This window comes from Lonchura striata, chromosome 5 (assembly GCF_046129695.1).
Source record: "Lonchura striata isolate bLonStr1 chromosome 5, bLonStr1.mat, whole genome shotgun sequence".
Lineage (NCBI taxonomy): Eukaryota > Metazoa > Chordata > Aves > Passeriformes > Estrildidae > Lonchura > Lonchura striata.
Genome location: NC_134607.1, coordinates 53,692,015 through 53,711,262, shown reverse-complemented (window position 1 = coordinate 53,711,262; position 19,248 = coordinate 53,692,015). Strand labels below are relative to the sequence as shown.

General features: G+C 37.6%; 1 protein-coding gene and 1 long non-coding RNA gene across 3 annotated transcripts in view; one reads left to right on the top strand and one right to left on the bottom strand.

Annotated features, from left to right (window-relative positions):
- CRADD (CARD and death domain containing adaptor protein) overlaps positions 1-19,248 on the bottom strand; it is a 76,349-nt gene that overhangs the window by 46,071 nt on the left and 11,030 nt on the right. The gene's annotated exons all lie outside the window — the stretch shown is intronic.
- LOC110469356 (uncharacterized) lies at positions 1,924-6,727 on the top strand. The gene is made up of 3 exons (XR_002465231.2): positions 1,924-1,944; positions 5,077-5,160; positions 6,614-6,727. It is a non-coding gene; the product is annotated as an uncharacterized LOC110469356 (long non-coding RNA).

Sequence of the window (19,248 nt, the reverse complement as noted above, 5' to 3'; positions counted from 1 at the left end):
TGAAAGGTATCCCATGAGCTCCCATGGCAGAGGGGTTGGAATGAGATGATCTATAAGGTCCCTTCCAACCCAATGGTTATTCTATGATTCTGTCATTTTTATGTTTGTATTCTCCAAGTCTGTTCACACACACACACAAAAAAAAAGACACACAATATGCTTTTCCAAAGGGTCAACACATGGTTTAGTATAAATCAGTGATAACTTTGTAAAATACTGCCAGCCTTGAGGGGCTTACACAAAAAACGACTAAACAAAATAAAAATCTGGAAATAGGAGAGGTAGAAGAGGAAGCTTATTTTACAAGTTTTTGATTAGCTTATTTGTTTTCCAAAGTTTGTTGCCATAATTGGTAGGGGTGATATTTTTACATTATCAAGAATACTTTGCAGGATTCAAGCTCCTTTGCCATAGGAAAATTTAAGCTCTAAAACTGCTACAAATTGCATCAGTACAGTATTCAGCATGTTATACCCTCTAAGACTGGAATTTCCTTGTGGTTTTTTTCTCTTCTGGTGTTCCTCAATATTAGTTCACATAATGGACATTGCAAGTGTAAACTGAACCTGCTGATGAAAAGATGGAGAGCTCTCCCTTCTACATCAAAACTCAGGAAAGGTTTAGGAAAAAAATCAGGGCAGTGTTTTATCTACTGCAGCATTGAGACTTCTTTCCCTCTGCTTATATGGGAATAACCTGAAGAAGATTCTCAAAATACTTCCTTGATCTTGGGAAATCTCTGGAGTGACACAACATCTCACTCTGGTGCTAATCCCATGAACTACCATTTAATTTCACAACCATAAGGTCTAAACCATGAAAATAACTTCAGGGGAGCTGCATCTGCCCTGGCTTGCAACAGGATTCTTGATGGCACACCTACAAGTGCTTGCTAAACTTCCTTTTCTAAGCTGTCTGGCACCAGCAGTGGGATGGGGACCAAGAACCTACGATAAAGGGCAATGTTCTTCCCTTTGGCCAAACGTCTGCTCCCACCATGTGAATCTGAGAGCCTTTTGGCCTACCCTGGGCCTGGGAGAAGATACAGCTCAGCCTTGAATATTCTCCCTGCCTTTACATAGTAATGAAAAAATCAATGACCATAGGAAACGTATTAGTCTATCAGGGTGTTCTGCACCACAAGAACAAAATTCCTGAGAATCTCATGCCATGCTACAGACAAAAAGACAGAAGAGCCTGCTGGCTATAAAGCATGCTGTTAATCTTTGCTTTTATCTTTCTCTCACAAGCAAAACAGTCCCAGCTCTAGGAATTTTACATAATTCATTTCACTGCCAATTAAAATAAAATTCTAATTACTGATTCAGATATTGGTGGGGGAAAGAGGAGATTAGCTTCTTCCTAGCCTGAATTTCCCTTGTTTTCTATCACCCTCAGTCTGCTGGAGGACAGGCAGCACAGGCAGCTGGGGTTAGGCAGCTACTCCTTTCTGCTGTACCTCCTTTATTCCTTCTCCCCACATATTGTTCTTCCTGTCCTTCTGAGGACCAGGAGTGGTCCCACAGATGCGTCCCTAGTGGTCCCTTTCCAGATGTCTCCTCCTAATTGCTCGTGGCAGCTGTTCTTCCCCAAGCACACGTGGGCCTGGCAGTGGGGGCTGCTTACTGACACCCTCCATGGGGCACCCCACAGCCTCACTCAAACCTCCGAACTTACACCACAAAACTCGCTGACAACAAAACCCCAGAAGCCAGGGTTGTTGTAATTTCAGAAATCACACTGCGAGCCCTTCTTTTGAACCAGCAAAATAAGGAAAAGGAACGGCGAGAGGCCAAAACACGCATTGCCCAGGCATCTCCGAAAGCTGCAGCAGCTGGGCTGCTAACGCACACGGCTGACATCAGCCAGGCTCGGTTTTTGCAAGCAACTCATTCTGTTTTTTCCAGACAAAATCAGTTTTAGCTTCAAAATCCAGTTATCCAGGTGGGTATCTCTGGTTTGGGGAAAAAGAGGGGGTGTTTTAAGCATGGGGGAAATGCACTGGCAGGGTACAGGAAGGGAATGTTGCATCTGCTGGGGTTGCAGTTGGCAGAGTTACACCAGCAGGACTGTGAATTTTGTGCCAGTAAAACTTTCAGGGTAATGCTCCAAAAGTAATAGCTGTAAATATTTATATTTTATGCTTAAAAACCCTGACTGCACAGAACTGCTAGATGCTGGTGCATGCACTGGAGGGATAGAAGAAGGGGAAAAATGTCAAGGCCCAACATGTTGTCTGCTAAGGAACTTCTAAAGTAAATTTTCTGTAGCCTGTTAGCAAGAAATCATCCGTTTTAGAGAGAAGCATGCATTGGAGTGTTTTGTTTTCTCAGAGAAGCGTGGAATTTGAAGCCAGGTCTTTTGGCTTATCTGTTGTAAACCATGACTCTTTCTCAGCACCACACCACTCAGTATTTCCTAGAGAAGGGATTCTGAGAAAAAAGAAAGAGCCCCAGTTCCCTAGAAGCATTAAATTAACACAAGGGATCTGTAAACGAAACAGCAGAGGTTTGAAAGCCTTACCCTTTACTGTTTCCTGCTTTCTTGGAAAAATCTCAGTATTAAAACAGATTGGATTACATTACAGGACTAGTTGCTGCTGAAGAATTTTATTTTGGGTTATAAAACACAATGTTTGCTGTTTTTCTAATTCAATTTGCTTTTACCTTCCTTATGTCACACTGTTGGTAAGGCTCCTGTGAGAAAATGCAGGTTGTTATTGCCTGCAAACTACCCCAATTATCATCTGCTCTCACTTTGTAAAGTAACATGGGCAGAAACTGTGTAGTAAATATAACGCTGATCTAAAGAAGTATGTTATGATTTTAAATCCATTTACAGCTTTTGCTTTGGCCATATAAAAAAATGACATGAAGAACTTGTTTCCCCAAAAATCCACAACCTTAAAAGGTTAACACATCTCTAATTTAAAACAAACATTAATACTAATACTACCAACCAGTTTACATCTCTGAATTATAAAATGTGAACAAGTGATCTTGCTAATTTTATTTTCAAGGGCTTTTGCCTTTGTAGTGAAGTTTTCAGCTAGAATAACAACATCAGCAGCCTCGTGTGGACTCTGAATAATTTCACCACAAACGGCTGACTATAACTGCAGCCCTATGCCTGCAGTCCTGACAAGGAACACTTGCATTTAATACAGCGTGAATTTTTGCCAGGTGATAGCTACTGGATCAGGCTTCCTGGATAGGATAAAAATCTAAAGCAAATTTTTATTTCATGTTTAAAAGTTTTAAGTAGGTGAAGTGAAAATTCTTGGCTCTCCAAAATTACATCAAAGATTGAGGGAGGGAAAAAACCAGGAGATTCTTGGTAGCAATATATTTAGCACCTTTCTTGGAATGTAATTGTTACTGGAAACTTTGGGGGTGTATCCATATGCATTAACCACTCTTATACAGTAAAGTCTGGTTTCTGAACTCATAGAAGTATTACACAATATTCTAACTACCTCAAGAGGCCTGATAATAAAATCACAGCATTTCACAATAATTCTAAAGATAAAGAGAATAACCAATTTAAGCTGGAAAAAAATATTCTATTGCATATGTTACTGCAATTACAATTTCTCTGCATACTGCAGTGATGCTTCTCACATGGCAAGTATGATCAGAGCTAAAAATATAAAAGTGGCAGGCCTAGACAAGTAATTGACTCTGCCAAATTTACATATGTGTGTAAAAATTTGATTTAGTTTTATGTCTTTTTCTAAGTATTCATGGGCTATATGAAAAATGGGAGACAAAGGGAAGTTGCAGTGAAAACAAATGATGCAGTTCAGGATCAGATTGTTTTTCCTGTTGTCTTTTAATAATATGCATCTATTTGGTTTCATCTTCCTCATGCCACCTGTAAGCTAAAACAGTGAACTTTTAATGTAGAATCATTTTTTTAAATGATGCCATAATGCCCGTAAATAATCCTTTTTGAGATGGCTCAGGACAGCACAGCACTATCAGATTTGAAAAAGAGGGAGTTATGTGACTGAAAATCTATAGCCACTGTCCAGTCTGTTCTGGAGTGTTTATAAGCAGTTTTGTTTAAAGGTAAGAGAACAACAGGACAGTCCACAAAAAACCTATACATTCCTCTTGACAACTACCACCACCTTTTTTAAAAAAGGACATGCATCAATCTAAAATCAAACTGCCGAGCCCTTTTTAAGCTAGACAGGAAGAAAATATAAATGACATGGACTAACTAATGAAAATGATGCCAGAACTCTACAGATTTTTAAATTATTTATTCTTGTTCTTCTTACATACTAATGTAGTTTCTAATATAATGAGCAGAAAATATAGACAACCAAATACACAGTTATTACAGTATTAAACAAATACTTCAAGTGCAAAATTTTCTGCATTTCCAACTGAAATACTATGATATTTTTCAAAAAATTAAATACAAAAATTATGGCTCGGACTTGCCTGCAATTTTCAGGTGACTTAAAATGACCTGCAAAATAAATTAAGATACTATTCACCAAAATGGATTCCTAGTTGAGTATTCAGATCAAACAGCAACAAGGACAACAGCTCATATTATCTTTTGAACGCAATTTTAAAACTCAGGCACAGAATTATAGTAATTTTGAGAGCAGAAGGAATAATTATGGTTCATACAGAAGTCTTTCTGTCTCCCAACTGCACATGTATGTATTAAGTTTATTATAAAGTAACTAAGTACTTGCTGAAGCAGAAAAAAAAAAAAAAATTTTGTTGTTCAATACACAGTATGCCTGTTCAGCTCTTAACACTTTCAGATTTATTTTCTTTTACTTCATCTCCTTCAGAATACATTTCCCACTGACCATCAGATATTTCAAAGTACTGCCACTGTCTGCCTTGGGACATGAGGGGTGCTCCTTATTATAACAACTAAGTCCCAACTGCATTAGAAAAAGCCATTAATGGACTAAAAGTATGCCAGGCTGTCACAACCAATAAATATCCATGTCTGAATGTTTTTAAAGGAAGTTAATGTTAAATCTAGGTACTCTCAGTCGCAATTCAAATAGAAAGGAAACTGTCTGAATTCTTCCCTCTCTTCTAGAATGCAATCCCTATAAACTTCTGGGAACTATGGATTTCAGGAAAGTCAGACCAATATTACACAAGCATATTGAACTTTATGGAAGTAAGTTATTTTAAAATCTTTGTAAGTTTCTACATCCACTTATTCTTTATATAGATATACACGTGGGTAGTTGTGCATACACGTGTACTTTAGACATCTGCATACGTCTGACTTCTTAAAAAATCTTAAATATTGATCAGATATTTTGTGATTAACCTAAGTGCCAAGCTACCCACAACAACAACAATAAAACTATTCTTAGAAAGGATTTTTCTTAGGCTTTTGTAATATTTGCAGAAACAGTTCCATATTTTTAATATTTATAGCTAAAAATATATTCCACTTACAGATTTATGTATAAAACACAGACAGGCTATATATTTAGTAAAAATCTTCAAAATAAATATGATTAGTGAATATGGTACAGTATCAGCTATTTTATATAAACATTCACATTTTTAGACTATTGTGCTTTTCTTTTTATAAATAGGCTGTGCTAACAAATAGGTTTTAAGAACTTACCAAATATACAAAATATATTTATTTTGCAAATAATATGCTTGGAGGAATATACTCCTGATTTAAATGTGGATGATATGACAAAATATTTGCTTTGAGAAGAGGGAGTGACAGAATTAAAAAAGAAAATTCTTTCTGTCTGAAATATTTATGCAATTTAGTGTTCCTAGTCTAAATCCTACTCACAGTACAAAATATGAAAACAAGTCAATAAAGCTTGACAATAAAGCCAGAGATAGTGCTGTAACTGATAGCCTTGGGTGCAAAGGAATAAATGGCTTAAATAGAGAACATGGACAGATTTTCACAGATTGATGGCCCACTTATTTAGCTGCTTTCAGTGGGACTATGACAATTTAAACCAGCTGAAGGTCTACCCCACCATTTTCTTGTTCAAACAATTCAATATGATCCCTGCTTCAGGGAGAAAGAAGGACAAGATTTCTAATAAAAGGAATACGACCACCTGATTTTGTGTTTTCTGTATTTTTTAAAAAGGCAGAGCTCTAAAAGTCAATAATAATATCCCGTTGTAGATGTGGGACTGAAATCAATAAAACACAGTAAATTCAGTTATGGGAAACAGCTTTGAATGGTTTTAATTATATTTTCCTAGAAAGGCTTATAGAATGTTATTGATATTTGACCTGGAAAGTTCTGTTTTCTATTACAAAGTACATAATATCAATACAGCACCATATATGTCTGCATTCAAAGTCCTTAACCCTTTGCAGGCCCCAAATGAAAGGAGAAGCAGGTGGATTTTCTTTTCTTTTTTTTTTTAATCTGGGGAAAACAGATGTCATCAAACATGTCACCTGTCATAAAGCATTAATCCTCCACTGAAGTAGAGAAGTAATGAGGTCTGAAACACCATCACATTCTAGCATGATGAAGAAAGAGCACAGACCATTTCTCCCTGATGGTAGTTTTTATGTTAACTGCTATGATATCTTTTATTTTACAAATGTCTCATTCTCTCTCTCTCCTAAAGCTGGCTCATTTGCCTGGCATCCCTGGAAGTCTCTGCCTTATGTCACTTCCTAAGTGCACATACCAGCTGATTGAATCCTTTATTAAATTAGATACTGAATAAGAAAAGAAAAAAAGAAAAAAAAAGAAAAAAAAAAGAAAAGAAAAGAAAAGAAAAGAAAAGAAAAGAAAAGAAAAGAAAAGAAAAGAAAAGAAAAGAAAAGAAAAGAAAAGAAAAGAAAAGAAAAGAAAAGAAAAGAAAAGAAAAGAAAAGAGAAAAAGAAGGAGAAAAAAAGCCATATAGTATGAGCAAAGGAATCCAGTTTCTCAGAACTATAACTTTCAAATCCATCTGGTCTGGGAGAAGGACAATAAAAATATATGGAAAGTGATTAAGAAATACTCTACAATAGCCACTCTAGCTAGTTACCATGGGTCCTGTGGGTCCATCCACCTTGTGCATTCATACCACAGCTAAGCAGCTCCAGGAGATGCATAAATGAATATCATTGCCTCCAGTAAATGTAAGAGAAAGCAGACCAGCAGTCACTCGCCCAAGGCGATGCTTCAAATGAGCGTTAGAACTGGGAATAAAATTCCCAAATCATTCTGCTTTCCTGGTTTAGGCACCTATTCAGTGAATTGCAGCACAAGAAAAAAAAAAAAAAAAACCAAACAAAAAAACCAAACAAACAACAAAAAAAAAAAACAATTCAAAAAAACCCAACAAAAAGCACACAGATAAAATTAACAGTTTGGTGTAAAGGGAAAATTATTTCAAGACAGTAGCATCGTGACTAGGCTAACAACAGCCAAATAAATATGCATTCAGAGCTCAATCAGAGTTTTCATCTAAAATGGGACTGCTGATAATCCCCAAAGAAAAGTGGGTAATTTAAATGCCCTGGGCATTATGAGGACACTTGTTCAAGAAAAATGCAGGCACACTGTGGCCAACAGTAACCACTTCACTACTTACAGTATATATATACTCTCTATATATGTGTTTGTACACACACACACATATATACACACTCTCACACAGACACAGAATACAGCTCTCCAGCTCTCCGTGATAATTCAGTAAGGTTAGAAGTGAAAAGGAGCTGCCTTGAAAGGATGACAGAAGTGAATGGAGACAGCAAGGCTCAGATGCATGCCCCAGTCAAACATCTGCAGGATACAGAAAATCAGAGCTATAAATATAGGCTAGAAATATACAGGAGTCACTGGTGCAATAGGCCAAGGGAGTTGTTTCAACACCTTGGCATGCTACATGGAATGATCTTTAAAATACATTAAAAGGGGAATATATAGTGAGAGTGAAAAGGCAGCACGTAAATGATTAAAGAAAACAATCTCCCACCCAGTTAATGCTCTGTTGGGTTATGTCCTGCACCAACACAGCTTCAAGCTGATACCAAGGGGGCACCAACACACAAAGTGATTTTTCTTCCTCTTTTTCCTCTTTTCTTTTTTGTTTTAAATACTAAAACAAGGTTTCTTAAGAGCCGCAATTAAAATGCAACTGTTAACCCTAAGAAGGCAGAGAAGGAATTTTTCATGAGTGAAGTTTTATTCATAACTCAGTAATCCAGGGATTCTTTCATGTTTCTCAATAAACTTTAAACTAACCAACTCAATATTTGGATGGATGGCATATCTGGGAGTGCTTTGAAAATGTAATTTACTGCAAACGTAAGCAAAAGGCTCTTAGGATAGTTTTTTGATGCTTGAGGAGGAAGTCCTTGGAGAGACCATATACAGTGATATAAGGACAGGGACTAAATTCATCAGTCTTAAAGAAGAAGGGAGTGTAGTGCCCTCAGACTGTGGCAGAATCAGTCTTTACAAGTGTGAAATGTATGGCATTTGGGTAAATGAACTGGATCAAGCCAAAACAAAAAACTAAAATGGAGATGAGACCACATAGGGGGCTCAGAGACAACTCAAAAACAGGAGATGGCTTGTGACTTGCAAGACAGGATGTAAAAGGCACAGTTAAGCCTGGGTGAGAAAGCCAAGAAGTAGGAATGCACAGCGCTACCAGATCCTATACAGAATACAAATCCTACTCATTTACCACAAACAAATGGAGATCTGCATGTCAAAGAAGGGATGAATGAATTGGGGCAGCAAGACTGCAGTCTGAAGAAGGAGCTAACAAGCTCCAGAAAGTGTTGTCCACATCCCACCCTCACCTTTGCTACTGACCCAGCACCAGTAGCTCTTTCTACACAGGAAGAACACTTTCAGTTGAACACCTGCCTAAATGCCCATCTCCTGGCATCATTTTGCCAAACATGCTGCCCCTGGTTTTCATGAAGAAAAAGCCCTGCATTCTTCATGAAGAGGAAAGGCAGAAAAGACTTGAAAATGTTAACCCTCAAGAGTTAGAAAGTAAAACCATGCATTGTTCCCTGTGCCATACTTGCAGCATGTCCCAAATACCCCTTCAAGACATGCCAGGAAGAAAGGCAACTGGTCTTATGCACTGCCTCAGTAGAAAGCTGATTTTTGGGATCCTGGTTTGGCACCCAGACAAAATTTATTCATGGTCCAGATCGAGACCAGAGTTCCGCATTTAAATCTCTCTTCTGCAGGCACAATTGTCATGTGAGCAATCATTTAAATCCCATTTTCTTTGGTAAGATTTTTAGGAGGAGAACAATAAGATGGCATGTGTGACTGCAACCCATCTCAGCCACCCGTGGGAACAGAGCAAACAATGAACTTTTTTACATAGTTTTTTGCTCTTGACTTAAAAGCAGAAATTCCTTTTTCAAACAACTTTTATGGATAGTCATTGTGACCTGGACATGATTAAACTATATAAACTATAGATTAGTTTGGAAAATTCAACTGTCATAAATCAGTTGGATCAGAAATACTGAAAAAATAGCATAAAGCAGCAATGGTGCTTGTTGACAGAGCAAACTGAAACCCTTTAAAAGAGCAACTATTCCTGAAACATCAATTATGCACTGTCAGTTTTAGTAGCCAATTCAAGACAGAACATGAGAACACCAGACGTTACCAGCTGCAAATCTTATCTCAGTCCCAGAGGAAGAGGGAAAGACAAAAGCTTTAGATTATGTGCAATATACCAACAAATCAACAACAGGTTGAGTAAAGAAAGTGGAGGTTTAAGCAGCTACTGAAACCATGAGCTCAGCTGAATGACAATGTATATGTTGCATTAGTTTCCTCTTTTCCAAATGCAATAGAAGGTGTTGATCACAATCTTCTGAAAGCTTTAAACCTGTGCTGTAGTTAACAAAGATTCCGTGGTAAGTTATGAATATCTGGGTTTCACCCTGGTGTTAAACTCCTCTCCAGCAGCAAGAGGTGCTTTGCGAGAAAAATTCAAATCTTTGGAAAGCCCATCCTCTGAAACATCATGATCTTTACTATTGTAGCAGTCAGCTGTATTTTCATTTATGATTTTAGAACACTAACTACTGTAAAAGCTTCAAAGCCTAACAGTAAAGTGCTTACACAAGATCAAAGCTTTCAAGGTTTTTATTTATGTACTTGATAAAAAAATACATCATTGCTAGTCTTTGAGATGCCTGACAGCTATGTTCCTTTAACAAGAGCTCCTTCTCTAGTTCCAGTGCTTGATGGGAATGTGAGAGATTTCTACTCTGAGATGTTACCTAACACTAACTAGTCTAAAGTTCAGATTTCCCCTATATGTTCCTTAGGCCAGGCCACAGAGTAGACCTGAAAACTAGCACCTTCATTTTAAGATATATATAATAAAAGCCAGCAGGTGCTGCAGTGACTTCTACTCCATAGGCAAGGTTCTTTACAACAATTTAAATAAATTATTAGCAAATTAAAAGATTTTTCATTACACCATCCAAAGGTCCTTCACTATTTTCCTTTACAGATTACAATTTACCTTTTCCACCATAGTAAGAACAAAAGCAGAAAAAAAAAGGGCAACAAAAAGGTAGCCTTGCAACAAAAAGAGCACCTTTTCCGTAATCTTTCTTTGAAATGGTTCATTTGGGCTCAGAAAAAAACACAGCAATAAAAACAACGCAAAACTTAAATCTTCAACTTGCAGAAGAGTTATGACTGGCTTTATCTTCAAACAAGAAAGATCCTTTAAAGTTCCATTTCAAGACTTTGTAATGACTCCACACCAATTATTGAGCTTTAACTGAAACTGTACAAAATAGCTGCAGACAACAGACAAACTTAAGCTTTTCCTCTGGATTTAGTCATGAAGAAAACTACCCTGAAATTAAATTCTGCTGCATTTTACAGTATAAATGTAACAGACACACACTTTCTGTACCAGGAAAAAGCTCCAGCTGCTATGTACTGCTTGTTCAAGTGCAAGACTATGCTCACCAGGGTGCTGCCTAAAGCAAAACACCCAACTTGTACAGAGAGAAAAAAGTAAGTGATGTAAAACAATTCTAAAGACAAGCCATTTACCTTTCTTCAGTACTGAATATCACTCACTTAATGCAGATTTCCCCTTTAGAAAACACCAGGAATAGCAACAGATTCAGCTGTTTTTCTTCCCATGGCCAAAGGTTCACCAGCCAGCCTTAGTACACCACAAGGTAAAAGGATTATAGTCTGCCAGCAGCATCAATTCTCTTGAATAGCCTAATTTCAGTTACTAAAATATATTCCTTTTCCATAGGAAATAAACTACTTAGGTATGTATATACATTCTGAATTCAAGCTACCAAAGTAGGGTGACCCGCTCAAAGCTGAGAATACCTTTCATCACTTCCTCATAACCTGTAGGCAAAAATAAGTGTAAAATCAGTTGCAGTTCTGTCAAATCGCTACATGTTTTCTGGCATTGTCTGCAGATGCCCATATTTATTTTATAAATCTGAAATGGTTGGGGAAAACTTTGTAATAGCACATTTCCCATATCTTAATCCTTAATCATACCTTGTTTTAAGTGATTGTCCTCTGCCTCTACATCTGAGGTGGTTAATTTTGGTGTTCCAGATGCGGCATATGCATTTTGTTCACATACATGCTGAATTATCACTTTGCATCAAAATAATTATGACTGTGATGTTAAAAGACAGATTTTTTTATTAGCTACCTCCAGTCAAATGAAAAAATCAAACTGAGTAGTAAAACCTATGCCAAAAAAGGCAGTCACTAAAAACACTGGGATTAAATGCTCACTCTCAATTTATCCATTCCTAGACCACTGTTCTTACTGGATTTTCTACCTGGGACAGGCATCAGAGGGCTAGATGTGGGGAAACCAAGAAAATTACTGCATATGACTATCAAGGTAAAAGAGAGGCTTGAGGGTCAAGATGTTCAAAAAATGTAAGAACAGAGGGCCAAAGGGGAGTTTCAAACACAGCATCTCCGATGCCATTTTTCTCTGTCTGGAGACAGGACAGTAAAATGGAGTGGAAAGAGGTCCTATCACACTGTTAGGATTTCCCCAGTCCAGCTTCCTTCTCATGGCACTTTGCATATTCATCTTGACAGAGCCTGGCAAAGGTTAGCAATAGGTTCCTTGACACCATGGATGTATTAATTAAAACAGACCCAGCATGGCTGTCCTTTCACTCTCATCCCAGTGGTTATACCACAGAACTGCTGAACAAAACCTCAAGCATCTCTCTTTTTATAGCTAAGACCTGATGGGTTAAGAAAGATTTCTGAGCAACTGCAAGTCTACTATAGGGGAAGGAATATTATAAATAATATAATAGATCCTACAGGTGGGGAAAAATCATCAAAGCCTTATACATCCCTACAACTCCAACGCAAAGCAAAAAACACTGGTAAGTTTATAATGCAGCTTTTCTGAGCAACTGCAAGTCTACTATAGGGGAAGGAATATTATAAATAATATAATAGATCCTACAGGTGGGGAAAAATAATCAAAGCCTTACACATCCCTACAACTCCATGGTAAGGCAAAAAACACTGGTAAATTTGTAATGCAGCTTATAGAGGGATGGGATGGAATGGGATGGGATTAGGATTCCATCTTGAGAAAGCCCTTTCTTTAAAACCAAGATGAGGAAATCTGTAAAGCATAATATGAGGAGTAAACCCATCAGCTGTGGTCAAGAATCAGTGAGTATTGCTACACAGCTGCAATGATGTAAGAAAAAAGCAGTAACTGTAACAGTACATTAGAATTTGCATCTAACATCCTGGAAAAGATAAAATATCATCTCGGCAAGCTTTGAATGTCACCTCTGCAAAAGAAAGATGAACACTTTTGTAGGTTACTTCAGGGTCATTTTGGTATTGACAGTTTTTCCCACAAGGAAGAAATAATATCCAAAACCTGAAGCACAGTGTCCCATTTCAATGTTATTTCCTAATAACCATGTAAATAACTCACAGCAGTACCCCATGGTGAAGCAAAGCAGACAGCTCTTCATACTTTATATATTCTATGTACTGGTGACTTTTTCTTAACCTTGTGATACCACTGGACTCAGAAGGTGGTAAGAAAGCATATGAACTCATAATGTACTCACTCCAAATACCCTTATGAAGGAAGAACATGCAATCCTAGGGAAACATCCAATTAATAATTTTGCTTTTAGATCATTAAAGATGCAATACCATGACAGTAATTTTACTCACAGAAATTACATTAAGCTTTTCTCTGGTATGTATGACCAATGTGCTTTGCATGCCAGAATTAAATCAACATATTATAATGTTGACTCATATATAAAATGGTTATGAACAGGAAAATAGTAAACTGAGAATGAAAAATCTCTAGAATGGGGAAAAGGCTCAAAAGTTGTGGTGCAGGCATGATTGGAATCGAGTAAGGAGAAAGGAGGCTCTTAAGAATTCATGTAAAGGGGGCATTAATGTAAAGGGGGCATCCATGTACGGGGTATAGGATTTTATATCCTGCTCCCATATTAGTTTACTCAATAAAGCACAGGACCAAATCTATTCAGAGTAGCTCTTCATTTTTAACATGATGATATAAATGCCCAAGATTAAATTAGGAGTCTGAGTAACTAAATAGTGATAGCTTTATGGGAAGAAAAAGGCTTGTGGAAACAGCTTGTAGAGTCAACAGGAACTGAGCCATAATAAAAGCAAAAAGCTACACTTACAGCACAGAACAGGAAAAAAGGATTTTGTTTATTGGTACATATCTGAGAGGTGTACAAATGTTAGCTGGTGCCAAATCAGAAGAGTAATTAATGCCTGGAAGTACAGAATCTCTTACTACTCCCTCTTCCCAAAGAACAGGCATACTTTGGGACTCTGTGCTCACTTTGATGCTCCAGGATTGATTAATTAATTAATTTAAATTATTAGATCCCAAATTCCAGGACTTCTAGTATTTTCCAGCCATGTGTGGAAAGAGTTCATAATTAACCCACAGGCAGTAATGCAAGACAGTGATGAAGTCTGAAGAGCTCTAGGCTTGTCTGGATATATTGCTGACAACTGTCCTGGAATAAACCTATGAGTTTAGGATCACACAAAAAATAGTGTTTGTCTGTATGCACATAAATGGTAGGGTTTGCAATTTTAAGTAGGCAGCATATTATTTAGTACAAGAAGTGCTAGGAATTATGATTGCACAAATAAATTCACAACCCTACCAGGAACAATCAGTTGGCATGAAAGCAGTATCAAGACATGGACAGTCTATATATTTCTTCAACTTAGAACTCTGAAGATTTACAGACAAAAGTTACCCAATATCTGATCATATTTAACAAAAGCGTGCTGAAGTTGAAAAACCAAGATGTAGTTAGTGTACTTTGTCTTGAGGGGCACTATTATGAGAGATAAACACTAACAAATACACACAATCTAAGACCTATGTAAAAGGCTTTCACACAAAAGCAAAAAGCTAGTTCTGTCTTTCCTAACACAGGTAATTTAAACACAGAAGACTTACAGAGAAAATCATGGGATTACTATTGCTTATTTTTCTTTAAGTCCCTAAGTAATTTCAGCAGTTGTCAGAGGACTTTAGAAGTGGAAGAAACAATGTATTTGTGCATAAAAAAGAAGAGAAGGAAACCCCAGAACAATGTCTTTTTAATCAGACACGAAAAATACTCTGATACAGAAGGAATTTCAGCAAGTATATGAGCTACTGAGCAGCGAAAGCAAAAGCTGTTAAATCATAAATTCAAGGCAGTAAATCACAGTTCTCTTCATATCTGGCTTTGTGGGAAAAAAAACAAAAACAAAAACAAAAACCAACCAACCAAACAAACAAAAAACCAGGGAGAAATTCTCCAAACCAGAGCCTGGTATGCCAAGAATTTTGTAAAAGGGTGCACATACCAATGGCAAAATGAACACTGGAGTGCACATTTAATCTCACTAGGAATGTCTCTGATCAGCATTAGCCAGGAAAACACCTTGTCATGCAGTAGACCAGAACACTAGTCTACTAGACATTCAAGTGAACAGCAGAGTTTACACTCCAAGTTTTTATTATATTAGTCTGAATAGAAAGGTACCATACTTTTTCTCTAAATGGCTTGATATTTATTCTTCACACTACTGGAGGTGGAAAATAGCAAAACAGAAGAAAAATGCTTACAGAACCCAAACATGACACATACAACCCTGTAATATTCCCCTGGACTCCCTGTGTTTCCTTCAGTGGAAACACAGTTGGTTTCACTCCTACAGACTCTGTTTATATACACATTATAGCCCAATCCTGTGGATAATTAAAGTAAACTTGGAGCAAGTAATCCAACTGAGGCCAATAAGCATGCTAACAAGTATACAGTCACACAAACAAATGTTTGCAAGTTGAGTCTGACAATAAAAATATATTAACTCAGATCTCTTAAATTAGCTATTCCCATTAAATTTTAGCAGTGCACATGCTTCCACTAACTGGAATATGGACAGCATGCAAGATGACTATTGCCTTCTGGAGACTGAAGCGCTCCTTTCAGGATTTTGTCTTGCGCAAGGTATCAGATCAACGTAACGCCCATGCCAGGAGCTGGACAACTTTATCTTATCTCAACAGAAGCATGGTAACAGCCTTTTAACAAACAAGAGACTTTGGTGCTAAACAGGTATTACTCATTTCTTCTTCTATAGTTCACCCCTTTGTCATACTGGAAGCTGCACAATCTCTAATACAAGTAACTTTACAGAAACAAGTGAAGTGTGTGTATCTACCCTCTGCATAGGAAAAGGAGTGTTGCACTCGGTTAAACAACTTAAAGATCCATTTAACATTGCTATGTATGAGAACTAGAATGAATGAAACATAAACAATGATAAATGCAAGCAAGACTCAGTTACAGGGTCAATTCTACTCCATTCAGGTGCAAGGCAGAGACACAGGTTTATCTTCAATCCCTTTATCCCACAACAGGTCCAAATTATTTTGCTGAAATCCATGCACAATTTCTAAGGAAACTTAGGGGAATTAAGGAGGGGATTCACAAAGGCTGGCACACCAACTCAGAAGCTGCCTCAATTAGCCCAAGTGAAAAAAGGAGAGGAACTCAAGCCCTGTCTCTTTCTAGGACTTAAAAAAAGTTAATTCAACTACTGGAAGGGACTTTATTTTACTCAACATTCAATATATGAGCTATGCCTCCACAAAATATTTACAAACACAGCTGAGGGGGCACTGCTTATATTAACCATAGATGAGCTTATTAGGGAAGTGTCTAGGACATTAAGTCACAAGGAGGTATCCTACCTGTTACACTGTGGGGTGATACCAACATTACACTATATCATGTGAAGAGCTGGCAGGAGTGCAGCCCTGTCTGCCAGATGTGTGCTGCAAATGCCCGCAGGATTCAGTGCCATGGGTGAAATTGCTGGAGAAAGGCCTGGCCATGCATCCCACCAGCAGTGATGAGAGAGGCACTGCACTGCTTGGCATAGCTGACAGACAACCTGGGACCTGCCCAGAGCAGCTTCCGAAGTGTCTGGGCACTCCAACAGCAAGAGCTGCAGTGCTGGGCACCTGGCTGAAAGCACAATCAGCAGCTTGCTGGGGAATGATTTAGGGCTCCCCATTTAGAATCCAGGCGCCTGCAAGAGGAATGCCCTGAGAATCCTAAGTTCATTTCTACTGCAAACAGCTGGATAGCATTTCTAGCTATAACCTGAAGTTGCTTTTAAAACAAGCACCTTGCAGATGTACTCAACAGATCCACCATGAGCACATTAACCAAGGGAATGATATAAGAGCATTTTGCCACCCTAACTGCAGCAATTGCTGGTCCAGAATATTAATATTAAACTAATCTTATGTGGGATGTAGCAGACCTGGATCACAGGGAAATAAATTACTTTTTAATTAAATGGAAGAGGGGTATGAATAAAGAACACGTCACTTTCAAAAGCTAAGCAAACAAAGTCATCATCTACAGGGAATAAGATCATAGTTAAATAAATATATTTTTTGCATAGATATACTAAAAAGTACCTGCTTTCCTTTTCATTCTGGCTTTTTTTTCTCAGTGGTTACTTTGCCGAGAACTTCTATGCCCCTGCTTAAAGGCAGCACCACCTGCCTGTGGAGGGAGCCTACCTGCCACCAGAGACAGCCAGAGATCTCTGGGGCTGGCATGAGGCTTAGTCAGCCCTTTACCTGATGAAGTCCTTTTACTCATTCCTAGCACATATTTTATTAGAAAAATCAAAAACCGAAACAGGCTGTTTGTTAAAAAATTTGACATATCATTAACTACAAATGAAATCTAAGACTCTTCAAAGCATATGCACAGGACTAAAATTGCTTTCTTTAAAGCCAAAGGGAGCTTACCCTTGACCTTGACAGGAGAAGGGTTGAGTGAGCTTGTGTTAACGATGAGTACTTTTGAAAATCTCAGGCAAAGTGATGAAACAGTAACATTAAGAAGGCTGACAGAAAAAGTGGTGTACTAATATGGATTTATTTACCTTGATCCAGTGCATTAATGCTTATTTCCTACACATACAAACCTTATAGCATAAATCAAATTAGGTCCTTCTCTAAATATAAATTGGAAGGAACACCGAAGCTTCACTTCAGTTTTCAGCAGCAAAGATTGTCAAAACACATGTACAACTCCTTTCCAAAACATCAAGATATGAGGTTTTCTCATCTGCAAGAATGAATTACTTAGTTACAAGTTTTCTCAGTTACTTTGGAGCATGTGTTACTGTGTATCTGAGGAGCACAAGGGACATTAATTAGCATCAACAACTTTATTCACAGAAAAAGCAAGAACAGGAAGAAAAAACAAAACTCTGACATTATACTGGAACAATGGCCTAATGGGAAAAAGAAGCAACAAGATTGGTTTTCTATTTACACAATTGCCAAGTAGATAAAAATTTGCTTTAAAAATCTTGTATACAAAAACAATAAATCTTCTAACAAAAGAAACTGTATCACTTAGAGGTAATGAGAGATATTTGAGTACTTTACTTCTCCTTCACATAAACAAATATATAACTGTAAACAGATATGGAATGAAAACTTAGTTGCATATGGCAGTGCAGGGAGGGCTTCAAGATGCACTAACCATGTGTAATTAACTGCATCGTAGAGGAACCTCCTGACCTTTGCCATACAAGTGACATTTCCTGGCGAGAATTAAGTCACACCACTGCTGATATTCTCAGTTGACAGGCAAAAAGAGTGTGGAGTCTAAACTAGTAATAGCTTTCCAGATGTGGAAGTTATTTTTCTTTGAAGGTCAAGTCATGCTACCATGTCAGTGCAAGGAAGACCGCATAGCACCCATTCTTTCACCAGAGAGAACATTTTAGTCATCAGTGGCAAGGCCTTTGTCCTTCTCTGGTCAACAGGAGTCTGGCCTCTGACTTCACGGGAGTCAAGACTTTTACTGAGAGATACTACTTAGAATTTTTAATGACTTTGGGAGGTTATGCAGCCTCCACAACCCAGATAAGGTGAATGTGTTGTCAGCTTGGTTGGTTTTTAAATAGCATGTACAGACTTAATTTATGAAAGAAAACAGATTTTCCTATGCAATAAAAATACAAAAATTAAATATTTTCAGATGATGCTACAAGGTGTGAAGGTGATGCTACAGCTGTGAAGACGTTAAAAGAGAAGCTAGTCAGCTCTGAAACAGAACGTTAATCAAGAAAAAAATTAATAAAAATAAGCCTAGACAATATTAAGCAGAAAGTCTTCTCAGTTACTTTGGAACACATATTAGCATGTGTCTATGGGCCACAAGAGCCATTAACTAGTATTGACAGGATACCTATATTGTTGACATAATGCAAAAATAACAACTGCATCTTCCTTTTTTATGCTTACAAGTGGCTTTACCAAGCTGCAGGATCAAGTCCTTACAAGAAAGTTTCCAGTCTGCCAAAAAAAACAATTATCACTATCTGTACAAAGCTTCTTCAATGGCTGCAAACAAGACCAACTGTGGGAAGTTGGAAACAACTAACAAAAGATCTCAAAAATCATACAGGATTGCATCTATGCATGTTTTTGGAAATATAAAACATGGGCATGATTTTATCATATTGTGGTGCAAGTTGAGGAGAAATATTGACAGAGAAGACATTTTGTCTAATGGAAAACTACAGGTAGTGAACTCTGTAAACCATTTGGAATGGACATACTCCAAGATGAGAAACAGTACTGTAAACTCCGGGAAATAAAGATACTTAAATAATCAGAGCGAA